This window comes from Mirounga leonina, unplaced genomic scaffold (assembly GCF_011800145.1).
Source record: "Mirounga leonina isolate KUSES-001 unplaced genomic scaffold, KU_Mleo_1.0 Mir_175, whole genome shotgun sequence".
Taxonomy (NCBI): Eukaryota; Metazoa; Chordata; class Mammalia; order Carnivora; family Phocidae; genus Mirounga; species Mirounga leonina.
The window spans coordinates 35,263,138-35,278,510 of NW_023270453.1; the positions used below are offsets into that span (position 1 = coordinate 35,263,138).

General features: G+C 45.0%; 1 long non-coding RNA gene across 1 annotated transcript in view; it reads right to left on the reverse strand.

The window, feature by feature from the left end:
• LOC118021869 overlaps positions 1-8,261 on the reverse strand; it is a 304,316-nt gene extending 296,055 nt beyond the window's left edge. The window contains exon 1 of the long non-coding RNA XR_004682329.1: positions 8,050-8,261. This is a non-coding gene — a long non-coding RNA (uncharacterized LOC118021869). The remainder of the gene's footprint in view (positions 1-8,049) is intronic.
• Between the last annotated feature and the right edge of the window lie 7,112 nt (positions 8,262-15,373).

Genomic DNA, 15,373 nt, shown 5'->3' on the forward strand with positions numbered 1-15,373 from the left:
TGGAACCAAACATAGTTTTATATCCCGTTACATTTGCTGCAGGTATCTTGGACTATCATTTAAACTCATCACTGCCTTACAATTACAATCATAATAACGTGGCCGGCCCACCACCAGGTCTTATTCTGTGGTCTGTTAATAAAGAAGCACGCCTACTGCTATATCAGAGTGTGGCTTTGTAATATTTTGATAAGTGTATTTCACCATAATTGGTTGCCTGAAATAAGCCAGACGGAGAAAGCAAATACTGGATGGTCCACTTACGTATGGAACCTAAAAAAAAAAAAGAAAGTTAAAATCACAGAAACAGAGAGTAGAAAAGGGGTTGCCAGGGGCTGGAGGGTGGAGGGAAGGGGGAGGGGGTACTGACTTCCAGTCATGAGACGAGTAAGTTCTGAGGAGCTAATGTATAACGTTAGACGTGGTATTTTATCACTGACATTTGCTTAGAGAGTAGGATTTAAATGTGCTCACAAAACAAGGGGTGGGGGGTAAATATGTGAGGTGATAGATGTCTTAACTAACTGGATGGTGGAAATCCTTTCGTAGTGTATACAAATATCACATCATCACATTGTATACTTTAAGTATCAATTAAGCTGCAATAAACCTTTTGTCAGTTAATTTTTGTCAATTAAACCTCAATAAACCTTAAAAATGTGTTTGTGTATTTACACACACACACATACACACACACACACATCTGATTGCCTGTGTAATCCTCTGGATTCTATATTAAAAGCATGACTCTGAGAAGGGGCCCAGGTACAGGGAAGACTGAGAACCAGGCTCTGGAGCCCATGTTCTGACCACCTGGCTGGATACAGCTCTCCACGCAGCCCACCCGGCAGAGTGGGGGCAACCTCACACAGGGCAGCGTCAAAGCTTTCCTTCCTTCGAGGGTGAGAACGCTGGGGTTTAGCAGGGGGATGTGCCGGGTAACAACACATGGGGTGGCAGGGGGGGGTGCGGGGGGAGTCCAGGTCTGAACTAGAATCCAGGCTGTCGTCCCCAGCCCAGCAACTTTGCAGCTGTCCCACACTGCCACCTAAGGACACGAAGCATTGCATGCCTGCTGCAGCCCAGAAGTGTGTGGGCTGTAGGCAAGGTGTGGGCCACTCGGAGGCCGTTGGTACAGTGGTGGTGGGCTCTGGCCCCCCCCGTGCTGCCGTGACTTGTATTCATCTGTTCGTGTGAGAACAATCACTCTTGGCTCACACACCACCGGTGAGGATGCAAATCAGGCCAGCCGCCCGGAAAAGCCATGGGACGGTGCCTACTAATGATGGGCTTGTGCATCCCACTCGACAGAACGATTTGACCACCTTTGCCCCCGCAGTACACCCCGGAGCAGTGGGTTGCAACCCTGGACGCACATTCAAACCACTTGGAAGCTTCTGGAACCACTGGTGTTTACCTCCTGATCAGTCCAGTTGAAATCTTTCAAGATTTCAGAAAATCTTAAAATCTTAGGAGATTGATTAAGAATCTTTGAGGGTGAGGCACTGGTGTGATTGTAAAGCTTCCAGGTGGTTTTATCTTCGGCCACGCTGAGAAGTGATGGCCTACAGAATCCCACCATGCAGGTAGGCGTGAGGAGGCCCATGCAGTAGGTTCACTGAAGTGCTGTTTGCAGAAGCAAGGAAGGAGATGCAACCTAAGTGTCCATCAGCATAGGAACAGCTTGGAAAAAGATAAGAAATAATAAAATGCTATACAGAAGCTCTGAGAAATTAACAAGATCTATACGTATCAGCAAGGACTGGTCTCAGAAACACATAGCCGAGTAAAAAAATCAGGTTGTGAAATACGCATTAAGCATGGTGTATCATTGGCTTTTTAAAACAATACTAAAGGGCGTACAGATGTATGTACAAGTATTTTAAGGCCCTTAAGGATACAAACCACATTCATAATAGTGAGGGTGGGAAGTAGGGATGGTGGCTAAAGGGACTTTAGCTTTGTATTCTTCTTTGAGGAGGAGAATGTATATTTTATCTTTTTAAAGATTTTATTTATTATTTATTTGTGAGAGAGAGAGAGAGAGCACAAGCAGGGGGGAAAGGCAGAGAGAGAGAGAGAAGCAGACTCCCCACTGAGCAGGGAGCCAGACGCGAGGCTCAATCCCAGGACCCTGAGACCATGACCTGAGCCAAAGGCAGCAGCTTAACCGACTGAGCCACCCAGGCACCCCGAGAATGTATCTTTTAAACAAGCAATTACAAATGATTCTAGGGTTGGGGGTACTAGGCAACTAGGTTATGGAATCATCTGGAAGCATCCTCAGGCACATCTGCTGGTTAATGCAGGTTGTTGGCTAAGACTTCCAGTGGTCTATTATCCAGAACACCTATAGGAACCTCTCCAGGAAGTCTCTCCATGTGGGTTAATATGGGCTTCCTCACACCCTGGGATTGGGCCCCAAGAGAAGACAGAAGTGTATGGCAATATTACGCTCCAGCCTCAGGGGTCACAAAGCATTCACTTCTGCTGTACTCTCTGGATGGAAGCAGTCACAAAGGTATACCTAAATTCAAGGAGACAGGACATAAGTCCCACCCCCCCCCTCAGCGGGAGGAATGTCAAGGTCACCTTGTAAGAAGAGCCTGTGGGACGAGAGACAGTGTTGCCGCCATCTTCGGAAAATGCAACCTGCCACGCTAACCTCTCCTTGGGGCAGAAAGGTGGGTGGCATCAGACAGGGCTTCCTGGCAATGAGACACCTGAGCTGCCACCTAAAGGACAAGGAGCCAGCCTGGCAAAGGACAAGAAAGGTCATTCTGTGCAAAGGAAAGAAGGTCAAAGTCCTAAAGTAAAAAATGAGGTCATGAACGGCATGGAAGCTCGGTTGCTGAGTTGGGCTGGAGGAAGTGGTGAAAGACTAAGCTGAGAAGTGGGTGGGGGCCAGGCGGTGCGGGATGATGCTGAGGGTTTTGGTCTTTTAACCTCAAGGTATCGGGAGCCCCTAACATGTATAGAGCAGAGGATTTCACCTTCACAGGGTAACCTCTCAGGGTTAGGGTGTGAAGGAGGAGAATAAGGGAAGAAGGAGAGAGGCCAACGAGGCAGCCACTGCGGTTACCAGGCGAGAGGAGATGGTGGCAGTGGAGGTGGAGAGAACTGGACAGAGCCTAGAGAAGCTCTGGAGGCAAAATTGATGGAATCACACAGATTCTATGTGAGGAGTAAGGAGTCCAAGATATGTCCCTCAACTAGGCAGCTTCTAGCCCCCTGGGGTCCAGGCTTGGTGGCCCAATCCTAGGTCTGCATCTTTCCACATTGTCCCTGGTCCAGCACCCTCTGGATCAATACAACTCTGGCCAAAGAAGAAGCCTTCTCTAACAAAAAGAAGGATCCTGAAGTTCAGCCTACCTCAGATCAAATACCAAAATGATCCTCTTGGCTCACCACATCCAAGTCCCCTGTGCCCCAAAACTCATTACCCTACCACGGCACCTGGTGACAATTAGTGGGAAATTGTGTAGACAGCTCCTGATTGGATATAATTTCCTTGACCGGGAGCATTGTAAATCAATTACTCTGAGGAACTCAACTTCAACATCTTGACATTCCTCCCTCCATGACGGTGCCCCCTTCTTTCCGCACATCTTTCTTTCTTCGCAATGAATAAACTGTGAGCTCTTTGTTTATAGGGACTAGAATATTCTCATTAGTGATTAAAGAAGCAGTTCTGCTCACCTTGTTATCAGTGAGTTAGCAGTGATTTCCACAGGGATGGGATTATTAGGTTGAGACTGAGTCCCCAAATCCCCCACACCCCCACAAATCAGGTATTGGTCCCAGATATTGCCCAAGGAGTGGAGTGTCACACCCTGGGTCCTGGGGACCCTCAAAGCCAGACCCTCTCAGAACAGAACTCCCAAACATCAGCCATATTGGATGCGTTCCTTCAGCCCACAGCTCTGAAGCATGAACCCTCATCCATGACTCCCTCATTCAAGAACAAATACTGAGCGCCTACTCTGTGCCAGGCACTGTTCCAGAATCCCATGCCCTCACAGAGCTTTCATTCCTATGGAGAAAGATACACAAGAAACAGAAATATATGGTATGAATATGGCAAGAAGTCCTGTGGGGAAACTTTTATTTTATTTTTTTTTAATATTTTATTTATTTATTTGCCAGACAGAGAGAAAGAGAGCACAAGCAGGGGGAGCCGCAGGCACTGAGCAGGGAGCCCAACGCAGGACTCAATCCCAGCACCCTGGGATCATGACCTGAGCCAAAGGCAGACGCTTAACCGACTGAGCCACCCAGGCATCCTCTGTGGGGAAACTTTCAGATGCAGAAGTGGATAAGGATATCCAGGAGTGGAAGAAGGAGAAGGAGCACTGCAAATTTAGACATGTCATCAGGGACAGTCTTGTTGAGAAGGGGACCTCTGAGAAAGCCTGCAGGAAGTGAGGGAGGACATCATAAGGATGTCTGGGAAGAGCATTCCAGGCAGAGGAGAGAGAGCACAGGCCAATGTCTTGAGGCAGGAGGGAGCCTGGTGTGTTGGAGCCATCCCAAGGGCCAGTGCAGCCAGGAAGAAGGAGGGAGAGGAGAGTAAGAAGCCGTGAGAGGGTCAGAGAAGCAATGCAGAGCTAGAGGGCATGGGGCCTTTTAGGCCAGTGAGAAGATATGGTGTTGAGCCTGAAGGAGATGGGAAGTCACTGGATGCTCAGAATATCACTCCAGCAGTGGCCACTGCTGCTGCTGATAATGATGGTTGTGATGGGCTTTCTTGTTTTCATATTGGAGTTTGGGTTTTCTTTTTTTTTTTAAGATTTATTTATTTATTTATTTTAGAGAGAGAGAGAGAGAGACTGTAGGTAGGGGGAGGGGCAGAGGGAGAGACTCTTCAAGCAGACTCCCCACTGCGTGCAGAGTCTGAAGTGGGGCTTGAGCTCACAGCCCATGAGATCATGACCTGAGCCAAAACCAAGAGTTGGACAGTTAACCGACTGAGCCACCCAGGTGCCCCTTCTTTTCTTTTTTTTTATGTTTTGCCTAGCATCTAAGTCTTCCTCTTGTACCCTGGTGGCTCCTCTGGGAGGTCCCCAATTTAAAGAGCTTTGGGCTCTGATCTACCTCAAATGAATTTTAAGATGTTCTCCTGGAGATTACCACATTTATTTGGTGACTGTAGATCACTGCCTCCTGTGCAAATTTTGCATTCATCTTCCTTTTATAAAGAAAAAACTTTATCTCCTTCTGGTTTTCAGTTGAAATAGGAACTGCTGGTACTTTCCAACTCCAAACCAAAATCTGGAACTTCCTGTGGTCCCGACTGAGTGCCACTTCCCTTCTCCCACTTATCCCCTGCACCCCTTTATACAGGCCCACAGATGAGTGCCCCTGACCAGGGCCTTCTCATTGTCAGCTCCTCTCTCCTGGGATCTTGGGTCTGCATCTCAAGTTCAGGGTGTCCCCTGCCAGTTCCTCACCCCAAGGTCCCGTGGGATCCAGCACCAGCTTGCAGTCCTAGCCAATAAGCTCCTCTCCCGTAGCACACACCTACCTCACCACTTCCCTTCTTCTAGAATAGGTATGTGAGGCTGGACGAATCCTATACTGAAAAGAACCCAGTGCCAAGTCAGCCACGCCCGGGGTTCAAATCTCAGCTCTGACCCAGTAAGCTGTGTGGCCTCAGGCAAGTCACTTCACCTCTCTGTGCCTGCCCTTTCAAACCACTACTCTGCATTCACAGCTGGGTCTTGATACTCCAACAGGCCCCAAGTCAGACCACATAATTCCTAGATTTCCTGATTTTACATGCCAGGCAAAGAGAAAGAGTCTTTACCTGCCCCACTCTGCCTTGTTCCTAGCAGGCTCCAGGACCCACAGGCAGCATCCCTTAGCACAAGATCTAAGTCAATTAACTGAGAAGAAGAGAAGCAAAGTGATCATTGAGATGCTTGGTCTTCAAGCAGCCCTGCCTCAGAGGTGGCTAAGAAAAGAAAGCACATTTGTCTGAGGTCTTGGACCTCTTGTGAGTCAACAAAGACACCTAATCCAGCCCAGGTGGATGCAGAAAGCCTTCCACAGGAGGCTTGGGGCTGGCCAAGCAATGAGAGGAGGGGGCTTACAGATAAGCCATGTGCTAGGAGGGCCTGGAGGTCAGAGGGCACTAGCTTTCTAAGAGACGAATCTTTTCTCAAGGCTGCAGATACAGGCTAATCGTGATAACAGACTCCTGAATCTGGACCCGCCACATGCCCTGTCCTCTCCCCTAAATGCCAGACCTAGGCCTGTGGAGGTTTGACTTGGTATCATAAACTCAAAGTGATCAAAGCCAACTCTTGATGTTCTTTCTCCCGCACTTTCCCTCTTTCTCAGTTCAAACATCTGACTACAGAGCATGTGCATTTAATCACCCCACGTGAGTTTCCAGGGGGCTTGCTGCCAGCTGACACCCGAGCTTCAAAGAATCCCCGTCCTCCAGGGATAGGACTGGCAGAACGGATGGAGAAGGACGTGGTGTGCCTGGGGCAAATCAGCAAATGGGAGGTGAGAGATGGTGGGCAAAGCTATGAGCAACGGGGAGTATGAGGGCATCAGGTGATCTGACATGTGATCCCTCCCAGGACACTCCCCACAAGCCTCCTTAGAGTCCATTAGACTAACAGAAGCCTAGTGTGAATTGTGTGAATAAAGTTTTTGTGGTTGTTGTTGCTGTTAAAAAAAAAATTGGGTGGGGGGGAGCACCTGGGTGGCTCAGATGGTTAAGCATCTGCCTTCGGCTCAGGTCATAATCTCAGGGTCCTGGGATCGAGTCCCGCATCAGGCTCCTTGCTTAGCGGGGAGCCTGCTTCTCCCTCTGCCTGCCACTCCCCCTGCTTGTCCTCTCCCACTCTCTCTCTCTGGCAAATAAATAAATAAAATCTTTAAAAAAAAAAAATTTTTTTAAGAATGTGATTTGCTGTAATGTATGGTGATTAACATAACATAATAATAAAAAAAAATGTGATTTGCTGCATGTCAGAGGCAGCCCACTAGGAGACAGAGCCCCAGGGGCACAAAAAGCCAGGAGTTAGCAGAAACAGAGGCCCCGGAGACCTTCTCAGAAATGGGATAGAGGTGGGGGCAGGAGAAGGGACCTTCAGGGAAAACTTTTTGAGATCACAAGGCACAAAAAGTTCCCCAGATGACATCTGGTTTACATTAAAAAGTAAAGGGGCAGGATATGGTAACAACAGAAATAGAGTAATAATATTAGAAACGCTAGAAATGCACAACAGATAGGCCAAAGTCTTTACAATCATCTAGAAGGATAAAAGCAACCTTGACATTTAGTAAAAGGTCCTATCAATTATTCTCATATGTATGTGTGTGTATATATATGATATACATCAGTGTGAATATGTGTGTGCATGTCTGTCAGTATGTATGATATATATCAGTACATATGTGTGTATATGCATATACATGTATATTATATATGATACATATCAGCATGTGATATGTATCTGATACATATCAGTATGCATGATATATACCAATGAGTATATGTGTATATATATATGTATATATCAGCATAGATGTATGTATATAGATATCAGTACATATGTGTATATTACATATACCAATGTGTATTTGTGTATACACATATGTATATCTGTATATGAATATCAGCATATCAGCGTGTATGTATATATATATACATATCGGAGTATATGTGCACATGTGTATGTATACATATACATGTATCTCAGCATATGTGATATACAACATTGCGTGTGTGTATACATCAGTGTGTGTATATATACACGAATGTGTATACATGTATATATGTATCAGCATGTATGATAAATATCAGCATGTGTGTGTATATAATATATATCAGTGTGCATATATATGGGTGTGTATACATGTATATGTATATTACCATGGATGATATATATCAGTAGAATAATGTCTCCAACTTCTTTCCTTAGAAATGTTTCTTCACCAAAACCTAAAATAGATACAAACCACCAAATTCAAACCTCTGATGTTTCTGGGGTTTCTCACAGGCCTGGGGTTTCCTTCAGTTTCAAGGCTTACCTAGACTTTGCAGAAGGGTGGGCCGGCCGGTGCTTCCCTTGGATACAGAGAGGACACTGAGCCCTCGCCTGGATGACTGCAGCGTTCAGCAGTTTTCAGTTCCTGTGAAGGGAGAGGTGGGACTGAGGCCCAGGGTAGAAACACAGACTGGGCACTAGAACCTAAGCCTCACCATGGACCTGAGAGGTACATGGTTTACTATCCCATTTTACAGGTGAGGAAACAAGCCAGAAGGCACAGGTGTGCTACATGAGGGCTGTTGGGGGCTGGGGGTGGGGGGGATATTTGCAGTGGAGTGCCAGCTTCGTGAGGAGAGGGACTACAGGTGTCCGTCTTATTCATTGCACCATCTCCAGAGCCTGGCACAGGGGCTCAAAAATATTTGTTGGATGGATGGATGGACAGATGGGGGGATAGACTGGGTACACCAACTACTCCTGCCCTCCAGACCTCGACTCTCTTTTGTCTCAAGGCCAGTGAGAGTCCACTTTCCTTCCTCCTACCGCCTACCTCCTCTCCTCCGTGGCTAGCAAGTGCTATACCCCTAGCATCTCCCACGCCCTCTCCTGGTTGCTCTTGAGCACCTGAGCCAACATTCCGGGACATTTGCGGTGACGTGCTGCCACCTATAGGGAGTACTGTGGTACTGCAGAGAGGAGCCCCGTCTGATTTAGATCCTAAAGAGTCCTCACATATGCTTACTGTTATGAAGAGAAACGGAAGCCTGAAAAGGCGCTGGGCAAGGACTTGGCAAAGCCTATGGTAAACTGGGGGCTGGTTTAGGCTTAGAATCCTCCTTTGGGGGCGCCTGGGTGGCTCAGTCGTTAAGCGTCTGCCTTCAGCTCAGGTCATGATCCCAGGGTCCTGGGATAGAGTCCCGTTATGTAACGGGCTCCCTGCTGGGCGGGAAGCCTGCTTCTCCCTCTCCCACTCCCCCTATTTGTGCTCCCTCTGTTGCTGTCTCTCTCTCTGTCAAATAAATAAATAAAATCTTAAAAAAAAAAAAAAAAGAATCCTCCTTCGAAGGGAAAAAAACACTGGGCTATTTCGGGTATGTTAGGTAGGGAGTGCAGACAGGTCAGGTGGAACAGGAAAGGGCTGCAGAGGGAGTGACCAGGGGCAGGAAGGCGAATCTGTCCAGGAGTCACTTGTTTCACTTGAAAACAACCCTCCAAGGTGTGTGTCCAGTTAGCATTATTACTTTAAAAAGGAAAGGGGATTTGTAGAGGCCATTTGGGAAGTCCCAGAACATAAGAGCTAAATAAACAGGCCTTGGAAAACAGGAAGATCCCAGCCAGCGGCACCCAGGGGCTCTCTCAAGATTCCCTGGAGGTGTCTCTACATGAGAAACACATCCCTGCAATGGCGACTGTCCGGGCCAGCCTAGATTATGTGGCCAGCTGGAAGGTGAAGTCCCATGACTGGCAGGCCCAGAACTGCAAAGTGTCAGATAAAAGTCACTGCCCCCAAGGAAGGATGCTGAACCCAAAGGCCACAGCTGTCCCTATTTCCCAACAGTCTCAGAGGAGTTTTGAGGTGGCTGGTGTCGTCAGTCAGGTTCTTGCAAAGAAGAGAAACATTCTCAGGTTTCATTAGAAGACTGGGAAGACCGAAGTCTTAGCCACCCAACCTCCTAGAGGCTCGAACAGCAGCAGTAGCTCTAGTCACCGGATGCACGCAGCTCTGCAACTCAGCGGCAACACTCCTGGATACCCGTCATCGGGGCATCCCAGGCCCCTAAGCTGGGGCTCCACTATCCTGGTGACTCAGCACCTCTGGGTCTTGGCCTATTCCTCTGCTGTCCCCACTCTGCTCTCTGTCTCAATTTCTGCTGATTCAGAGTTCCTGCTAATTCATGGCTCCTCCTCACCCATAGCTTATGTTGACTTAAGGCTTCTTAGAACTTTCCTTCTCCATGTCTTGCTGCTTCTGTCCCCAGTATCGACACTAAACTTTCCTCTACGTCTCATACTCAAATTCAGCAAAAGAACTGTTGGTGGGAATGCAAACTGGTGTGGCCACTCTGGACAAGAGTATGGAGATTCCTCAAAAAGTTAAAAAACAGAATTACCCTACGATCCAGCAATTGCCCTACTAGGTATTTACCCAAAGGATACAAAAATTCGGATTCGAAGGGATACATGTACCCCGATGTTTACATCAGCATTATCAACAAGAGCCAAACTATGGAGAGAGCCCAAATATCCATCGACTGATGAATGAATAAAGAAGATGAGGTAGGGGCGCCTGGGTGGCTCAGATGGTTAAGCGTCTGCCTTCGGCTCAGGTCATGATCCCAGGGTCCTGGGATCGAGCCCCGCATCGGGCTCCCTGCTCAGCGGGAAGCCTGCTTCTCCCTCTCCCACTCCCCCTGCTTCTCCCTCTCCCACTCCCCCTGCTTGTGTTCCCTCTCTCACTGTGTATCTCTCTGTCAAATAAATAAATAAAATCTTTAAAAAAAAAAAAAAAAAAGAAGATGAGGTATACGGGCACCTGGGTCGCTCCGTTGGAGTCCAACTCTTGATTTTGGCTCAGGTCATGATCTCAGGGTTCTGAGAACGAGCCCCGCATCAGGCTCTGTACTCAGTGGGGAGTCTGCTTGAGGATTCTCTCTCTCCCTCTCCCTCTGCCTCTCCCCTAAAATAATTTTTTTAAAAAAGGTGTGGTGTATATATATACATTGGAATATTACTCAGCCATCAAAAAGAATGAAATCTTGCTGTTTGCAATGACATGGATGGAACTAGAGTGTATTATGCTAAGTGAAGTAAGTCAGTCAGAGAAAGACAAATACCATATGATTTCACTCATATGTGGAATTTAAGAAAGAAAACAGATGAACATACGGGAAGGGGGAAAAGAGAAAAAGGAGAGGGGGGAAACAAACCATAAGTGACTCTTAACAATAAAACAAACTGAGGGTTGATGGAGGGAAGTGAGTGGGGGGATGGGCTAGACAGGTGGTGGGCATTAAAGAGGGCACTTGTTGTGATGAGCACTGGGTGTTGTAAGGAAGTGATGAATCACTGAAGTCTACTCCAGAAACTAATATTGCACTAACAAAATGTTAACTAACAAAATGTAAATTTAAAAGAATAGAACAACAACAACAGCAACAAAATTCATCAAAAGAAAGGATCAGAACTGTTCAGCTGGTCCCCAGTCTCCCTGTGGGTTGGATTTCTCACATGGGGCTGCCTCACAGTCCTCCAACCAGCCTAGATGTTGTCTACCCTTAAGGTGGGTGTCCACTCCTGTCCAGTCAGCTGCATCCTGGGTCCTAAGGTGCAAAGTGGGGTAACTGCGAGAAAAGAACCTCCGAGGGGGCTGTGGGTGTGGCCAGTCTACAGACATAACAAGCTCCTGCACAAGCCAGCTTGTATGTGACAGGACCAGGGTTTGAGCCCAAGTTCTCCAGTCCCAAGTCTTTCTCACCTGAGTACACAGGCTGTCCTGCCTTGCGAGGTCAGGAAAAAAATAACAACGAACATTGATTGAATCCTGTAAGCCAAGCATCATTCTATAACTTTATACTGATTATCTCAATTAACCCCGACCTCAATCCCTCTTTAACTGTGCCCATTTCATAGAAAGGAAAACTCATTTAGAAAGGTTAAGTAACAGGCTCAAAGTTGTACTCCTAGTAAATGGCAAAAAGTGATTTGAACCCAGGCGTGTTTGGATTTGTAAACGAAGAGGGGCAGGAAGACAGAGAGACTTTTGCTGGCAGGAAGATAAGAACTACCAAGATTTGCACCTTCCAATATGGAAGCCACTGACTGAATGTGGCTACTGAGCCCTTGTTATGTGGCCAAAGTGGTGGGCCATAACTATAAAACACACACCAAATTTCAAAGATCAGTTACAAAAAAAAAAGAATGTAAAATCTCTCATTGATCATGGTTTACATTGATTACGTCTTTAAATACTATTGTGGACATTCTGAGTTAAATATATTAGTAAAATTTACCTGTTTCTTTTTTTCCTTTTATTTTTTATTTTTTTTAAGTTTCTTTTTTTATTTAAGTAATCTCAAAACCCCACGTGGGGCTCAAACTCCTGGCCCTGAGATCAAGAGTCACACTCCTCCACCTGAGTCAGCCAGGTACCCCTCTTTTTTCTCTTTTTAAACTGTTTTTGTTGATCTATAATTCACATACCATATAATTCACCCATTTAAAGTGTGTAACTTGGGGCACCTGGCTGGCTTAGAGGAGCATCTGACTCTTGATCTTGGAGTCATGAGTTCGATCCCCACATTGGGTGTAGAGCTTACTTAAATAACTGAGGGGCGCCAGGGTGGCTCAGTCAGTTAAGCATCTGACTTAGATTCAGGCCATGATCCCGGGGATCATCGGGCTCCCTGCTCAGCGGGGAGTCTGCTTCTCCCCCTCCCTCTGCTCTTCCCCCCACTCCTGCTCTTGCTCTCTCTGTCTCTCAAATAAATAAATAAATATATTTTTTAAAAAACTTTTAAAAAAGTGTGTGACTCACTCATTTTTAGTACATTCACAAAGCTGTACAACCATTACCACAATCAATTTTAGAACATTTTCATCACTTCAAAAAGAAACCAGGTATTCATTAGCAGTCACTCCCCATTTCCTCGTTCCCTCAGCCCTTGGCCACAACTATTCTACTTCCTGTCTCTGTGGATTTGCCTGTTCTGGACATTTCATAGAAGTGAAATCATACAATACAGGGTCTTTTGTGTCTCGCTCCTTTCACTCAGCATGTTTTCACAGTTCATCCATGGTATAGCAGATGTCAGTACTTCATTTCTTTTTATTGCCAAACAATATTCCCTTGTCTGGATAGATCACATTTTGTTTATCTGTTCATCATTTGGTAAACATGTGACTTTTTTCCATATTTTGGCCATTTTGAGTAATGCTGCTATGAACAGTCATGCGCAAGATTTTGTGGAGACCTACGTTTTCATCTCTCTTGGTCTTGTTACTTTTCTAAATACAGTGATCAGAAAATGTTTAAACTACACGTATGGCTGACATTATATTTCTCTTGAAGGGCACAGACCCCGATCTTTCACCCTTGTTCTGACGAAAGTTGAAATACACAGACACTGGAAATGTTCTACCACAGCAGAGCTGCCTTAAGCTAACTCGGACCTTAACCCGCCCCCATCAAAGCTAGGGGGTTCCCAGCTTGGCAAGGGGATAGCCAAGTACTGAGGCAGTTTCTGTCAGTCTGGGGACTGCCAAACAGTCCCAATTCCAGGAACCCAACAATAACTCAGTCAGTTCTGCAAGCTCAACATGAGCAACAGAGGCACTTGAGGTGGTTGATAAAGGGCAACCTTCTGTTACAGAATGCTGGTTATCTAACAAGTAAGATAGATCCCAGGGTGATTTGCCTATGAAAACAGTCAGGCGCTGCTTCATGTGCACCAATTTCCCCATGAAGCACCAAGACTGACTTTCTGGGTGGCCTGACTTTCTGGGTGGCCTAGATGCCTTGGTACCCAGTTAAAAATAACAATGGTTACAATAATTTGTTAACAGATACACAAAGAGAAAGAGGTAAATTGTGACAGCAAAAAATAAAAAGGGCAGTTTTTGTAAGCAATCAAAGTTTAAGTTGTTATTAGCTTAAAAGAGACAGTTATAAGTATAAAGATGGTTACAAGTATATCATATAAACCTTATGGTAATCACAAAGAAAAAAACTATAGTAGATACAAAAAAGAAAAAGAAAGGAATCAAAGCATACCACTATACTAAAACCATCCATTCACAAAGGAGGGCAGCAGGAGAGGAAGAAAGGTATAATAGAACTACAAAAAAAAAAAAAAGAAAGAAAGAAAGAGAAAGAAAACAAGATGGCAATAATAAGTCCTTACCTATCAATAATTACTGCAAATGTACATGGATTAGATTATCCAATCAAAAGGAACAGAGTGACAAAATGGATTTAAAAAAAAAAAAAAGACCCAATAGATGCTGCCTACTCACTCACTTAAGCCTTAAGGACACATATAAGCCACAAGTGAAGAGATGGAAAAAGATATTCCATGCAAATGGAAACTAAAAGAGCAGAGTAGTTATACTTACATCAGACAAAATAGACTTCTAAGTAAAAAGAAGGCCACTGTATAATGATAAAGGGGTCATTCATCAAGAAGATATAATGAGGAGCGCCTGGGTGGCTCAGTCTTTAAGCATCTGCCTTTGACTCGGATCATGATCCCAGGGTCCTGGGATCGAGTCCCACATCGGGCTCCCTGATCAGCGGGAGGCCTGCTTCTTCCTCTCCCATTCCCCCTGCTTGTGTTCCCTCTCTCGCTGTGTCTCTCTCTGTCAAATAAATAAATAAAATCTTTAAAAAAAAAAAAGAAGATATAATGACTGTATATATATATATGCATTCAACATCACAGCACCTAAATATATTAAGCAAATAGTAACATATCTGAAGGCAGAAATAGGCAGCAATACAACAATAGTAAGGGGTGTCAATCCTCCGTTTCAAATGTGAATAGATCATCCAGATAGAAAATCAAAATGAAATACTGGACTTGAACTACACTTTAGACCAGATGGACCTAACAGACACCTACAGAATACTCCATCCAATAGCAATAGAACACACACTCTTCTCAAGTGCAGATGAAACATTCTCCTGGATAGGTCAAATATTAGGTCACAGATCAAGTCTTCACAAAATTTAAGAAGACTGAAGTCAAATCAAGTATCTCTTCCAACCATAATAGTATGAAACTAGAAGTCAGTAAAAGTGGGAAAGTTGGAAAATTAACAAATATATGGAAATTAAACAATACTCCTAAACAACCAATGTGTCGAAGAAACTAAAAGGAAAATCAAGAAATATCTTGAAACAGGGATGCCTGGCTGGCTCAGTCAGTACAGCATGTGACTCTTGATCTCCCGGTCATGAGTTTGAGCCCACACTGGGTGTAGAGATTACTTAAATAAATAAGTAAACTTAAAAAAAACAAACAAAAACCTTCTTGAAACAAACAAAAATGGAAATGCAACATACCAAAACTTACAGGATTCAACAAAAGCAGTTCCAATTAAATGGTTACATTAAGAAAAAAAGAACAACCTCAAATAACAACTCCTAGAACTAGAAAAAGAAGAGTAAGAAAAAGCGAGAGAAGACTCAAATAAATAAAATCATAAATGAAAGAGAAGATATTACAATGCAAAAATAGAAAGGATCAAAGAGACCACTGTGAACATTCATATGCTAACAAACGGGGTTACCTAGAAGAAACAGATAAATTCCTAGAAACATACAACCTATCACAACTGAACCATGAAGAAATAGAAAATCTGCAGAT